The sequence below is a fragment of the Equus quagga genome, chromosome 18, assembly GCF_021613505.1.
Source record: "Equus quagga isolate Etosha38 chromosome 18, UCLA_HA_Equagga_1.0, whole genome shotgun sequence".
Taxonomy (NCBI): Eukaryota; Metazoa; Chordata; class Mammalia; order Perissodactyla; family Equidae; genus Equus; species Equus quagga.
This window is the reverse complement of record NC_060284.1, coordinates 1,270,915-1,286,358: the sequence shown is the minus strand read 5'-3', so window position 1 is coordinate 1,286,358 and position 15,444 is coordinate 1,270,915. Positions and strand designations below refer to the sequence as shown.

The window sequence follows — 15,444 nt, the reverse complement described above, 5'->3', positions numbered from 1 at the left end:
TAAAATTTGGATTTCCTCAAGAGCAACGTATTTTCAGAAACCCAGGAGTTCTTGTGAACAACTCTTACAAAGAGTCACAGGATGAGGTCACGCGGTTTCAGAGCAGCCTTTGGGGCCTTAGTTCAACCTCCTCCTTTTACAGACGAGGAAACAAATAGTTTCAGTTTCAAACTTCCAATTATTGTATAGGTGGGCTACTTTTTTTTCTCTCATGTAAGAAAAGCAATGAGAGAAAATCTGGGGCAACCTTTACACATGTTACTGCGGCTGTAATTCTGTGACGGGGACCTCCGCTTGGTTTATTTCATGAGAGCACTCCTATGACCTGAGAACTTTACTGCTACAACGAACATCCCCGATCCCCTACGAAAAGCAAACAGTCTTCCTCATTCTCTTTGTGAGGTTGAGGATCTTCTGCTTCCAGGGCCAGCAGAATAAGCTGAGACCCCTGGTCACTGGCTCCAGCGTCCTGAGGACACCTTAGACTGTTTTCCACGGGGAGAGAGAAATGGAGGCCCCAAGCCCAGCGATCCAGAAAGGGGTTTATGAACATCTTCCCAGACCAAACAGTTCCAATATTTAGCTACTATTCTCCCCGATTAGAACAGTAGATTTAGAATGGAGAGCATGCTGGGGTGAGGTGGGAGCCAAGACTAGAAAAATCTAAGGTGAAAAGTGCAATTAATTCAATAAATGTCTGTTGATTGCCTCCTATGTGCCAGGCCTGGTGCTGGGTCCCAGGGTTATGATATCGACAAGACAGAAAAAGATCCCGTGCTCACGGTGCTTCCAGTCCAGCCGGAACATGCAGCTAGCGGGTCATCAAGTATAAGTACAGGGTGTCGTGGGAGAATGTGATGTAGGATTAACCTAGTGCATGGGGGAGGGACGGGGGGCCAGGGAATGTCTCTCTTGGAAGAGCCTTTGTGGGGCTGAGGTGGAAAGCTTTCCAGGCAGAGGAAATGGAACTGAGAAACGCCAAGGAAGCCAAGTCTTAGCCAGGGAGGGGAGACTAACGTGAGAGCAGACAGGTGGGCAGGCCCAGACTGCAGGGGGCTTGTAGGACAAGAGGAGAGGAGGGGAGAGGAGAGGAGAGGAGAGCGGGGCTTTGTTCTAAGGGCAAAGGGAAGATATTGAAGGCTTTGAAGAAGGGCACTGACATATGATAATAGGATTTGCATTTTTACAAGGAACACTTTGGCTGTGCTGTCAAGAATAAACTGGAGAGAGGAAAAGAAAGAATTGGGGAATGTAAGAAAATAACACAGAGAATAAAATAAGAATCTGGAGCTGGTGACTCCAAACGTTCAACCCAGGTGGGCTGTAGGTTACGCAGAGAGCGTGGCTGGATGAGCACGCAGTCGTGTGGGCACGTGCGTGTGTTTGAAGGTCACAGAGCATGGAGAGGTTCTTCTGTTCTCCCTAAACTCACTCACAACTTCTGCAAGCCCAGGAATAGGATCACTCCCTTGGAGTTTGAAAATGTCTCCTGCACATGATGGTTAAAGCACAAGAATGGCTGTCGAGTTAAAGCTGACAAATTGGAGGCAAATATTTTGCTCTCTTTCTTTTTGAAGCGCACTACACAAAAACAAGGAGAACAGGGAAGGAGAAGATGGCAGAACCTGGGAAGCTGAAATGCTGCGACAGACGGTGATGGCCTGGGACCCGGGCAACAAAGCTGTGTGCTGTCTGCCGGGGGCTCCAAAGGAGCCTTGGTTCACATTCAGAGCTGAGAACAAGCGCAGGAATTGGTGGCCCCGGGTACCTCTGGAAGAGAGTGTGAAGGTGGGGCTGAAACAGCAGGGTGGGCAGAGAGACTGTGGAAGCAGGTAGAGGTCCCTGCCGCCCCCCCACCCCCATGCTGTGTGGCCACTTGATCCCTGTTCACTGCAGTACGTGACAGGAGAGATTTATTTTCCAGAGACAGTAAACAGGGCATTCCTGAACTGGACATGTCGGGAGGGTGGAGGTGTGGGAGGGGGCTGTACTGGAGACAGAAGGGTCCAAGGAATACTGATGGGCTGACCGGGTGTGTGGGCTCCCGCTCTCTTCCTGCGCTCAGCTCCCAGAACACAGCAGCCCCACACATCCTCTGAGCGGGGGACTGAGGAGTCTTCTCCGGGCAGCTGACCAGTCTCAGAGGAAAGGCCTACACTGACGGTTCCCAGGGAAACAGGCTGGTCACATGACCCTCGGTGCCAGGTTGGAGCGGGTCCGGGGGTTCTGGGCAAGGTCTCAAGAAGACAAACTCAACAGTTACTCATGTGTTTGAATGTTTTGAGAGACTTTTACACAGCTAGGCAGAATTTGGATTTGATTAGTGATAAGTTCATTAAAAACCAAGCAAGTGAAAAAACAAGCCAATTATTCACTCCAGGTGGAAAGACTGCATGGGAAGGAGAAGTGCTCTAGGCATCGCACACAACTTAGCCATCTACAGCATCTTCACAGTCGTGGTGACGAGAACATTGGGTGTTGATCTAACCAGAGCGCAACGTCACCATCTTCGGCAGATGGCCTGCTAGGGGGTGTGTGTGTGTGTGTGTGTGCATGCAGCAGGGTCCTAGCATGAGCTAAGTCCCCATATTCTGTGTCGGGAAGCCAATAGATAATATCTATAATCGAAAGATCATGTGACAACATACATGACATACATCTGTCATTTGGAAATGTGCAGTCAAGTATTAACAGAATCAGAAGCGTTGGAGGGGGCTGCCTCTGAGAGCGTGCAACGGAGCTGAGAGCACTGCACGGCTTGTTGATGCCTATGTTCCATAATAAGCCTTGTAAAACCACTGACTCTTTCAGAAATGTGTATGTATAAAGCTAATGAAAATGAATATTAAATTCAAAAAGGAAAAGAAGAAAGTAGTTACGTTAATATACCCCATTACTGGCTTTTTTTTTTTTTTTTAGTCCCTCCTGGGTACTACCACAGTACCAAGTACACATAGCTGCCACTTTGTCTGGTGTTGTGGGTTGAACTGTATCCCCTAAATGATGCTGAAGACCTAACCTTCAGAATCAGACCTTTTTGGAGACAGGGTCTTTATAGAGGTAACCAGGTTAAAGGAAGGCCATTAGGGTGGGCCCTAACCCAATAAGACTTGTGTCTTTATACAAACAGGAAATATGGACAGAGACAGACACGCGCAGGGAAGGCCAGGCGGAGATGAGGGTGGAGGTCACGGGGCTGCAGCTACAAGCTGAGGAACAGCAGAGATGCAGCAAGCTGCCAGGAGCTGCGGGAGAGGCCTGGGACAGCTTCCCTCACAGCCTCGGGAGGAGCCAGCACTGCCCACACCTTGGTCTTGCACTCAGAGCCTCCAGACTGTGAGACGACATGTGTCTGTCGTGAGTCCCCAGGCTGTGGTTCCTGTTGTGGTGGCCCTAGGAACTAACACACACCCATGGGACCGCTCATTTCCACGCGCCCTGTGAAGGAAGGGACTACGTCTCTGAATCTGCCTCTGGAGGGAGGAGGAAAGGAAGGGAGAAAAGAAGTGAGGGGAGGAAGAAGAGGAGGGGGATGAGAATGTGCCTAGATCGACCTTGACCAACACGACCTTGACCCCAGCTGGGAGACCTGCCTTGAGGCAAGAGAGGTTACACTTCTGTCTTGAATCCTTTTATAACTGGAACATGTGTACGTGTTATGTTTGCAGTTGAAAAATAAATAAATACAAACATACTGAAGAAAAGTGGAAAAGAAAATTCGTCCTCAATTCTTCAAAATCTCCAGATGGGAGAAGAACTAACTGGTAATGTTGAGGTTAATACAGGATATTGAGGCAAAAAAGGATTAAAAATACTGTATTTTAATTTATTTGTTCTTTTTCCCTAAACAAGTAAGACGACTGTCTTGGGCAGGCGGGCCCTGTCCATCGGCCCAGCGTGGTCCTTCTGGGACTCACTCAGGAGCATTTAGAAAGCTTTCTGAAGACTGGCCCTCAATGGATGCAGGAATAAGGTGATGCTGCCCCCTCCACCCCCATTGTCCAGGCACCAGTATGCGATGCACAACCCACACGCAGCCTCTGTGGCTCACGGGGTGAAAAGTTATTAACTGAAATCAGTTGAAATAAAAAGAGTCACATCTGTCGTGGTACAGAGTTCACTTCTCCAGACAGGTTTGGCCTGCACTGCAGGGGACACACACATGCGCAGTGAGCGTGCGTGCGCACACACACGCACAGACACTCAGCAACCCTGGGGGAGAGTAGAGGCAGCTGCAGAAGCCAAAATCCTCCCCACTCTTAATTAAACCCTCCAAGTTTCCAGGCAACACAGCCAAGGGAAAACTCATTTCCAAGCTGAAGGCCCCAGCCCCCAGCCCAGCAGAGGAAACGGGTCGTTTGGTTTAATCAGCCCACATGCACATTCCCTCTCTCCAGGTTGCCAAGAGGGGCCTGTACCTAGCAGAGGTATTTGTGTAATCAAAGCTTCTGGAACTTTCCCTGCCAAGGCTACCAATGTGAATAGGCTCCTGAGGTAAGAATGTTCCCCCTGCTGGGGACGGCGCCCTTGAAGTCCACATCAAAATCAAGCCGGGGTCACAGCTGCTGCAGCACCCCACGGCGGAAAACTTGCAAGAAATCCTGCTTCTACCACTGCTTTGCCTCAGGTCCGGAGGAAACAAGCCCAGTTGTGGTGGGGGGCGGGAGAGAAGACGCTGTCAAAAAGCCAGCCCTTCCATCTACCTAGCACTCTGGGAGCAAGGACAAAGCCACTGGGAACCATGCCCCATCACAAGGCACCCACCCTTCACGTCACCCTCTCTCACTCATTCCCCTTTTGGGAGCTGGGGGTCCCAGAGAGCCGCTGGGGGGGGGCAGCAGATTAACTCTTCAAGTACCAGAATGGGCTCAGAGCTGTCATCTCATCACTTCCCTCAAAGGAAAGGAAAAACAAGTGGCTTTCTCTGTTCTTGAAGAGCCCTGGCTCGCAGCATAGACACTGGAGGAAATCTGTGAGGGGAAGGTGGCCCGGTCACCCATTCGTACAGTGGCCTGGGCAGGGTGAAGGGCAGTCGTGTGCTCCAGGTTTCATGACTTCAGTGACACTTGGTTCATACTTGGTTCAAAGGACTGAAAGACCCTTTGAGAAATTTATGCCCAGATTCAATTCATGTCAACACATACGCAATACAACAGGAAATGGGTGCGTTCCATTTCCAGGACAGTGCTGGTGGACTGCCCTGCCCTCGGGGCTGGGGGGAGACAGGCTCTCGAGGAGTAGTGTTCTGTGGTTAACCCTCTTGGACAAGTACAGGAATCGAGACTCAAATTGGCTATGAAAGACTTAAGTGAGTTAAGGGAAAATAGGCTTATGAAGATCATTTTACATCGAGCTTCTCTGATAGCGGGAATCTTACGTCTCTAGGGTGAGCAAGGCCTAAAGTATGGGAGCTGCCAGAAAGAAACGTTGCCAGCAGGGCCTAAACATGCCTGCTGGTCAGGTGGAATAAGTCCTTGTCTAGGAAAAGGAGTCACCGTCCTGGGTATTCTAGCGTCTGCAAAGCATCCCCCATTCTGCCTCTGAAACTTCTGCCATGAATATAAAAATACCGTGGTGTTGACTGGAGTAGTGGGCTGGAGAGGCGAAATGGATTTACTTAGAAAGGGAGAGAGAGCTACCAGCCACAGGAGGAATAGATTCAGAAAGGGGAGCGGGCCGGGGTACAAAGACGTGCTCCTGTAGCGGGGTTAGGAGAGTCTGGAGGAATATAGGGAGGAGGAGGGAATCAGGAGGACAACCACAAATGTGTGATGTACGCGGCCAGAGAGACGGGCAGAGGCAATGGAGGAGGTTTTGCTGTGCATTTGGGATTCCCTCTGATATCCTTCAAGAGAGCTCAGTAAAGATTAAATTGCATTACAGTTATTTTTATTTCTTGGACTGGAAGGCCGCCCACGGTGTAAGCAACCCCCATTGGTGGCACCATCTCTTCCCTTTCCCGCCTGTCTAGGTGTTAGGACAATGTCCAGATTATAATTTCTCTCAGGAAAAGCCATCCTGGGAGTTCCAGGAGGTTATACAAACCTAAGTACTTATTACGCCAATCCTAATACACAATTTCTCATTCTGGAATGGGAGGCCTCGCAGTTTAAACTGTACAATTTCTTTTTTTTTTTTTTTTAAGGATTGTGAGCTAATAACTGTTGCCAATCTTGTTTTTTTTTTTTTTTCCCTTCTTCTTCTCCCCAAAGCCCCAGTACATAGTTGTATATTCTAGTTGTGAGTGCTTCTGGTTCTGCTATGTGGGACGCCACCTCAGCATGGCCTGATGAGCGGTGCCATGTCCACGCCCGGGATCCAAACCAGGGAAACCCTGGGCCGCCAAAGCAGAGCGCACAAACTTAACCACTCGGCCACAGGGCCAGCCCCTGCTCTGCAATGTCACCAAAAGGACAGGAAGCATCACAGTAGGACACAGTAGGACAACTCTCTGATCATGAAGTGATTTTGTGTGTTGATGTCATGTTCTTGAATCATCCACCGTACTTATGCTGGGTCCGCGTGGGGCAAATAGGTGTCGGGTGGAATTGGGGCTCAGAGTGGCCCACTAGCCCAGCTTCTTATTTGGGACAAGAATGGTGATGTCTTTGAAGACTTTGAATGAGGTAGACCCCAGGTCTGACTATGCTGCCATCTTTTCCTTCTGCCAGATTCTCCTTGCCTCTACCACTCTCTTCCCACCCAAACACGCCTGGTCTGCTCAGTAAATCCTACACTAAAGTGAAGACTGTTGAAATGTCCTGGCCTCTGTGAAACCTGCCCTGACCACTCACCTACAGCCTCTCATCCCTGAATCACCCTCTGTTGTTACAATGCTGTTTTCATATCTACCTTCCTAACTAGAGTGAAGACACAAATGAGCTCTGTGTCTTCAGTGCCCAGGACAGTGCCTGGCACACAGCTGATGCTCAATAAACTGTCGGACACAGAGCTGTCATCTCTTTTGTCCTTCCATGATGAGAAAGCCCAGCTTTTGAAAAGTCATCATTTTCCAAGTGCTTAACCCAGAACCCAAACTGCAGTAGGTACGAGGGAATTCAGTCAGTTACTCATCCCGCTGATCACACATGCATTTCCCATCCTTCAACTGGCAGGCTAAGAACAAAGCTCACCCAAATTTACGGAAGTGGAGAAAAACGTCCCATAAGACGACTTTCTGAGCATCAGAGCTGGCGGATTATGGTTTCAAAGCCTCCGGCAAGACAAGTTCCCTGCTCGCACTTCTGTTTCTGACGTGAAACTCGTACTCTTTCAAAAAATGTTTATTTTTTTAATATAAAAGTACTCCATGCTCATTAAAGAAAATTTGCAAAATAGAGAAAAGCAGAAAAGGACAAAACAGTTTTCAATCAGAGTCTCATTATGTAAATAGTGAGTCTGTAACATTCTGGAGTATGAGTTACTCTCTTACTTATGGAATTTAATAAAAACCAGACAACAGCTCGTGCTGTCTGCTAAAATCAGAGCCAGCTTCCACAGAAAATACATTGTGAGCTTCATAGTTGGTCCCTGCAGCACACACTTGGGGAGTGCCCGTCGGCACACCCTGGTAGGCAACACTGGGAGGGGTGATGAGCTGGCGGAAAGCGGAATTAGCACTGTTGGGAACCGCAGCTCCAGCCCAGGGAGCTTTGGACATTGCGGACCACTCTTCTGCTCTTCATATCACCCTGACAACCTCAGGCTGCAGTCCCTTCCAGCTCCCACTCACGCAATTACTGTCAATCCTTGCAGGCTGCCGGGGTGGGCACACGGCCCTTCATAAAAACTAGAGGGCCTCCCCACAGCCCCATGACCTTCACCACCTGGTTCCTTGACTGAACCTGCCTGGAGCTGCCATAATACCTGAACTCTACCATCCAGCCCTTGGACCCTTCGTGACAACCCCAGCATTGTCACTTGTTAGTGTAATGGGACAAACAGCTCACCAGAACTGAAAGGTCACGGCAAAAAGATGACACCGAGTTGAAGTAAATAACAGACAGAGGCAGCTGTCAGATGGAGGCGAGCAACCGTCAGGATGCCCTCGTGTGCCCAGACCGACCAGCCCGGAGAAAAGTGTACACCGACTTCTTGACACTGGAATGGATTTTTACCTGTGCACAGATACTGTCTGTATTTAATGTAAAAGGCATTTCTGTGCCCAGAGTATGAATCAGCACTGTGACTAAACAAGGTTTCCTGTTCTCTTTCCAGGCACCAGGTTAGTTGCTGGGGACACAAAGATCCACATGGCAACCCAGCCCGGGAGACACCACGCCCCTCCACGGAGGGAAGGGAACCTAGCGTGTCGAGTGCTTACTCTATGTGGCATTGTGCTAGGTGTTGTTTAAAATTAGCACATTGAATCTCAACAAGGTGTGAGACACATAGCCTGATTTCTCATTTTATGGTGGAAGAAACTGAGGTTCAGCCATCTGTTTATTTCCTTAACTCACACAGCTGGAATTCTGAACAAAAACTCGAACCTACACCCAGGTCAGTGTGACAGAGCGGCAGGGAGAAGCGTTTTAGTGCGGGTGGCTGGGCTGGGGGCAAGGCCGGTGGCAGTCTGCTTGGCCTTGCTGTCAGAGTCAGAGCACCGGCCATGGCTCCGAGCGACACTGTCTACAGAGAAGCTGACCTGTCAGCTACAATCAGGTGGGACTATCCTCCTGCTTTGTAGACCTCTAGGGTTTGTTTTGTACTTTTCTTTCTTCTTCCCCGTAAAGCCCCCCAGTACATAGTTGTGTATTTTTAGTTGTAGGCCCTTCTAGTTGTGCTATGTGGGACGTGGCCCCAGCGTGGCCTGACGAGCGGTGCCATGTCTGCGCCCAGGATCCGAACCGGTGAAACCCTGGGCTGCCGAATTGGACCATGTGAACTTACCACTCAGCCACGGGGCAGGCCCCATAGACCTCTAGTTTGAAGGAGGCATTTAATTACTCTCCTTCCTACCTACTGAAGGTAAGCTTCAGTCTTACCTCGTCCGTCCCTGACAATGCAGAGGGGGGAACGGGTGGTGGAACGTGTCTGAGGTGTGGATTCAGATGGACTGGTGCTACTGCCAGTGGTGCAGCCTGGGGTACACGTCTGGGTATTTTTGAGCTCTGGTTCCTCACCCATACAATGGCACAAGGGCTCCCCGACAGGGTTATGGTTATGTTTCCAGAGATATCAGAAGTGGTGGCTCACACAGCGCATGGAATATTTCCACACTCAACGAGCATCAGCTCTTGTCCCTTCACTGCTTTCCAAGCCCCGCTAGCACAGACCTATATGGTCAGCACTGTTATGTGTCCTAAAATACTTTCTATTTTTCCTGTGTGCGTTAATCTTTGCTCCCCCAACCTTTCCCCTTCCCCATAAGTTGGCCTTAAGGTCTTTGAGGAAAAAGACTATGTCACATGTTAGCGCCTTTCAGAGTGTCTGACCCACAGCAAATATTTTTTTTCAAAAACACCAAAATTTGATTGATTTATAGGTTCTGTCTTGTGGACACCACATTCTGACTGCTAAGTGATGTGTTAGCAGTGGTGTACTGAAGCCAGCTCACACTGGCTTGTGAGAACCGTGTTAAATTTCCAGGAAATTTGTGAGCCAGTTGTTAAGCTGTGGGCTGCTTAAACTTTGCTCTGGTGGGAGAGTTTACACCACAGAAATTGGCAAACACTACACATCAGGCCTTCACTCCCTCCCACACCTGCAGACAGGCAGGGAGACGGCTGTGGGCTAGGTTTCCTATAGTCTAATTTTGGGGCCTAATCATTTGCACGAAGCTTCCAGATGACATGCAGCTTGATTTCACCAAAGCAGAAGACTGTAGAGAATCTTAAGACTCCCTATTCTGATAACAGGATTTCCAGCCTTAGAATTGGAAATGTAAAGATCTCACTTGCTTTAACCTCCCCCACTGTAGAAGCACCCTCTCTCACATCGTGATGATGTCCTTCTGGCCTCCACCAAACACTCTGGAGGGGAGGAGCTCATTTATTGTCTTCCATGCAGTTTTTCCAAGGGAGAGCTCCAAGATTATTTGAAAATTCTTCTTCACAGTGGCTTGTTCCAACCTTTCCTGTTACTACCAGCAGTTGCTTCTGGATCTGCCTTTTTTGTAGCAGAGCAGAATAACCACATTCTGTGTAGTGACAACTTTATGTCACAGCTTCCTGCCACTCTCAGAGCCTTTCTTTCTCAGGCTGCACAGCCTTCTTTCCCAACTCTTAAGATCCCTTCACCATTGTGGTTATCCAGGAACTGAACCAAATATTCTAAATTTGGCCAGTTCAGTACAATAAAGTGAGACTACTACTTCCTATGATATTTTCCACAAGCATATTACACAGAGAGTTTGGGTTTTGCTTTTAAAAAATTAATTCTTTTCCTGGGCATTATTTTCAGGTTGGGCCACCTTGGTGCTGTACCTACACAACCCATTTTAGGAACTCAGTGCTTTACATTTACGGTGGTTATATGTCACATTCTCATTATCAATCCATTATTTTCTGAGTATTAATTTTGACATCCATATTAATTTAATTTTTCAGTTTTTTGACCTCTCCTGTAGGCCTCCCTAAAATAGATTTTCAAGAGTGAACACAGATATTCAGCCAGTTGTTGTTTTTACCTACTTACTATTGTCCAATACAACTTTCTAAAATCTGGCTATAAGGATGCCATGAGAAGTTTTGTCCAGTAGTTTGCTGAATTCAGGCATGTTTACATAATTCCCTGGATTTGTCAGTCTTGTCACTTAATCAAAAATGGTAGTGAATTTAATGTGGTATGCTTTGTTTCTAGTGAACTCAGGCAGTTTCTTGTAATCATCTACTTGTTTCCTAATTTGCTTATAAATGTTGTATTTAATAATTGATTCTAGAATTTTGTCCCGAGAAAAGACTTGCCCATCAGCAGTTTCTGATAGCCTCCTTTTCCTGTTTGTTGAGACTCAGGATGACGTTTTCTTAATACTTCCTTTGATGCCTCTCCTGTTCGCTTCGATGTCACATGGGTTCCCAGTCACGGGACTCCTGCAAGTCCCGTCGCATCCTGTTATGAAATTTGTCTGCTCGCTTCTGCACTGCTCCCGCAGAAACGTGATGTAAACCACAAAGGCGACCCACTGACATAATTTACAGATTTCTAATAACCACATCAAAAGGGTAAAAAGAAACCGGTAAAATTAACTTTAACCTTATATCTCCGAGTTATTATTTCAGCATATAATCTATATAAAAATTATTTTATATTTTTGTACTGTCTTCCAAATCTAGTGTGTGTTTTACACTAACAGCAAATCTTAATACGTACTAGCTACATTTCCAGCATTCGATAGCCACATGTAGCCAGCAGTTATCGTATGAATCGCACAGTTATAGACTAAACTCATTTCAGGTTCCTGGACATTATTGTTATTACCATTGTTATGTGTTCTTTCATCTTGTACTTCGTTCCCATTTTCATGATATTTACTCTTTCCTTTTCAGCGTGAAGGTCTCACTCGCCGTCCAGAAGGTAGGAGCAGAATAGGGGTGGATGGCTTTGCTTTCTCTCTGTCTATTAATATTAACGAGGGCACCTTTTACAGTGAAAAACCATAAAGAAAGCTCATTAAGGGCAGCGACACCGCCAGCACACAACTCTCCCTAGAACCACAAAATGGGCCTGTTACAGAGGCCTGGGAGCTAATTCTCTCCAGATGTTTGCAAAGCGAGCAGGACCAGAAGGTGGGAGCCGAAATTACTGAGCACTCCATAAGGCGCTGATGGAGCAGGGCCCCAGTCTTGGCTCAGCAACAAGTGAACACAGAGACCCTGTTTGTTCAGAGGAACTTCAAAGCCCCCATAAACTCCCAGGAAAGGTGAGAGACAACAACACCACAGAGCCCAGCGTTCCTGCAAAGTCAGACTGGAGACGAACTTGAGACGCTGCCCCTGGTGCTTAAGAAGACGACAGAGGGGCAGGTCTGGTGAGCAGATGTCTGCCTTTTGTTTATGCCCATTCTTATACACAGTAAGTGCATGCCGCATGGACACATGTCTCTAGCCAGGCCAAAGAGGACACACCAATTTACAGTCGTGCATCACAATGCTGCGGACACATTCCGAGAAAGACGTCGTCAGGCGATTTCGTCGTTGTGCAAACATCACAGAGTGCACTTACGCAAACCAAGATGGTACAGCCCACTATGCACCTAGGCTGTATGGTACTAACCTCACGGGACCCCTGTCGTATAGGTGGTCCGTTGTTGACCGAAATGTCATTACACAGCACATGACTGTAAATACCGAGTTAGAAAAATAGAAAGAGAAAATGCCCTTTCTGTGCTAAGTATTACTCTACACCAAAACCATAAAATTACTAATGAGACATAGCAGGTCCAAATAAAGTTGTGCATGTTTATCTTCATTTTTCTCTTCCTTCCCTCCCTTTAAAAGTGCGACAAACAGCATGGAGTTACTGCTAAAATTATAACTAAAGAGGAGGAAGAAAGACTAATTAATCAAGTGTGGTATCAGTCGAAAGTTCGATATGTTATCTCTTTGGTCACCAGACTCCTGGCAGGAGAAAGGCTTCCAGGATCCAGTGTGGGTGTTTTTTCCATTGCTAATCACCGTGACCTGCCAGGTATGTGCTGTGTCCCTTTTACATCTTCCTTTGGGGTTCAAACAAAGAATGAAACAATGGAGCCGAAAAGGAAGGCAAGAAAAGTGATCAAAAGTGGCCCGGTTACCTGAGCAAAGCAGCGTAGATGCAGAGAGAGTGACCCACAAACAGTTACCAGAGAGAAAAGCAGACAGTCCTGCTGTGGTGAGCAACTGAGGCAAAATCCCATCTCCCCTTTGGAGAGTCAGAACACGTGGGCCCACGCCTTTTTTTTAAGGACAGAATTATGTAGCGTTACACTCAGACGTAGTGGTTAGTCAAAGGCAGGCTCTCTTTGGGCTGAAGTAGATCCAGGCTGCGCTCCCGGCTCAGCCACTTACTAGGTGAGTAAATTGAGGTGGTTTAACCGCTCTTGGGTTTCCATTTCCTCATCTACAAACAGAGCGTGAGAACAGAACCTTTGTGGGCCTATTGTGAGGATTATCTGAAGTGTGAGGCCAGGTCCCAGCCCAAGGTCAGAGATAACCAATGATGCTCAGGAGAGAGCCCCTTCTCACCCGGCGGTCAGCTCCCTTCCGTGGGGGTTCGTGCCCCTTGGAAGACTGCAGACCTGCAGGCAGGTCCCTTTCCTCCCTAACCTCTGAAGAGCGGGGTCATCCAGGTGGTTGCTCATGCTGGTTCTCTTCCTACAGAAAAGGACCAGTCTCAGCAGAGTCACGGACGCAGTGAATGTGTAGGCTCCCAGCATTTGCTGCAAGTGGGGATCCCAGGAAGGGTTGTCTGAGCCGGATCACTGGCCAGGCAGCCACGTGTCGCCCTGTACCCTAGCTTCCCTCAGTTCCCCTTCTGAGTACTTTTGTGCATATGATCGGTCACCGTAATAAAGCATTTCAGAAAGTCATGATTTGACAAGAAAAAGATAGACGTAAACACTACCCTGACGAACACTGTGAGGAGAAACATCTGGACGTCCACGGCCTGTTTCCTGCTGAGAGTTTGGGAACTCGGGGATTTCAGCAGTTGGACAGGCTAATTTTGGAAATGACCTCACATTTGCACAAAACAGAAAAGCACACATTTATTACACTTCACTCATCAGATGAGGGAAGTTGGCGGTCAACATCCTGGGCCTCTCCGAGAACAAAAGCGAGGGAGCGGGAGCCGCCCAGCGGGCTTTCCTCCCCTTCCGGCTCTCGCAGTCCGGGGCCCCCTCTCCCACAGGGGGACTTCAGTTTCCTTGATTTCTTCCTTCCCTCTTACGTTCAGTTTCCTCTTGGGTTCCAGAAATCTCAACTTGAATTCTGGATTTTCCCTTTCATGGCTAGTAGCTTGTAGAGAAATCTCTTAATCTGGCAAAATCTCAGTTTCTTCTTTTGAAAATAAAACTAATAATCATAGCAATAGTAATAAGAAGTACTCACCCTTGAATTTCACAGGACAGACAGATGTCTCCTCCCCTCCTTCCGCTTCCCACAACAGTGAATGTTCTTTCTTGCTTCCACATCTTTCAGTACAAGGTCTCCCTTTTTCTCTCCCTGGAGGGCTGTGACTCAGCCTTTTGGATGCAGCCCACATGTCACTGATGCTGGAGAGCATCTTTGTCTCCCTCTCACAAGTATTCAAGTAACATTTCAAAGCACATTTAGTGCAATGGGCCACTTTACTTTAAGGAAGAAAAAGCAGGTTGTCAAATAATACAATCCCATTTGGTAAAATATTATAGGTACACATATTTAAGTTTATTTAGCAGGATGATAAATGAGACTCTTCTTGTTTCGGACTCCAGACCACAGCTGCAAGGTTAAAAGAACCCTCACCTTCGCAGATGCCAGGTATCCCTCTGCAGAGGCTGTTGAAAGGCAGGCCAAGATAGTCTTGCAACACCCACCACCCCAGTCAACCCACGTCAGAAAAGGTAGGACTCTCAGACTCCGTTTACTTAAACAGGAACTTCGTACCAATGAGTTGTTGGTTGAATAGGGACTCTTGTGCCCTCTCTCCTCTGTTCCCCACGAGTTAGCCACCTCTCAGGCCAAATGAGAGAAGCTCTAAGAGAACAATTCCAAGAGATTGGGGCTGCCTACAAGAGGGGAGCCTGGCTTCTCATTGCTTGCTGGACGCCGCTGTGTTCCAGACACTCCCAGGCCCGTGGGGGTGCTGCCTCCCCGGCAGAGTAAACTGAGAAGGTTCTTGGCAGCTTGACACGTGCTCCCTTCCCTAGAGGTTGGGGGCCCATGTGAACTCAAGGAGTAGTGCTCACTTCCCATCGGAGCACCTGAGGGTGGGAGGCCAGAGGAGCAGTTTGCAACAGACGGGCAAAGAGAAAGTGCAGCAGAGGAGCCGTCTCGCTCCACCACTCAGCGAGCAAGTGGGGCCTGAGTTCTCCAGGGCCAAGGGGATATTTTGGAAAGTACTGGATTTAAAGCTCCTTGAAGGTCACCCAGTGAGAACGGTTGTAGGGTAACTGCAGACACTGGGAGCGGAGGATGGCAAGACATCAGCTGGAGTGGGTGTCACTCACACTGATGTCAGAGGGCCACACAGTATGTGGGCCTCCAGGTGCCTCCAGGTAACTCACACATCCAACTCCTGAAAGACTCAGATGTGGAAGCTTCCTGGGAGACAGGCCGTGTTAGCCCAGGGACACCTAAAACAGCAGCCACAGCAGCTAAGGAAGGACGTCGCTCTCTTCTTCCTCCTCCTTTCCACCCCAATTTTGGAGAGCCGACCCAGACACGCAGCGCCCACTCTCCACTAAAGGTTCCTGACCGTGACTCAGGTCTGTGTTGAGGGTTGCAAACTGGGCGACGCTGGGGGAGCAGAAGGTTGAAACTGGGC

The 15,444-nt window shown here is 48.3% G+C and overlaps 1 long non-coding RNA gene across 1 annotated transcript in view; it reads right to left on the bottom strand.

The window, feature by feature from the left end:
- Positions 1-14,124, bottom strand: part of LOC124229770 (uncharacterized) — a 49,197-nt gene extending 35,073 nt beyond the window's left edge. Inside the window, exon 1 of the long non-coding RNA XR_006885984.1 lies at positions 14,028-14,124. This is a non-coding gene — a long non-coding RNA (uncharacterized LOC124229770). The remainder of the gene's footprint in view (positions 1-14,027) is intronic.
- Positions 14,125-15,444: the final 1,320 nt, after the last annotated feature.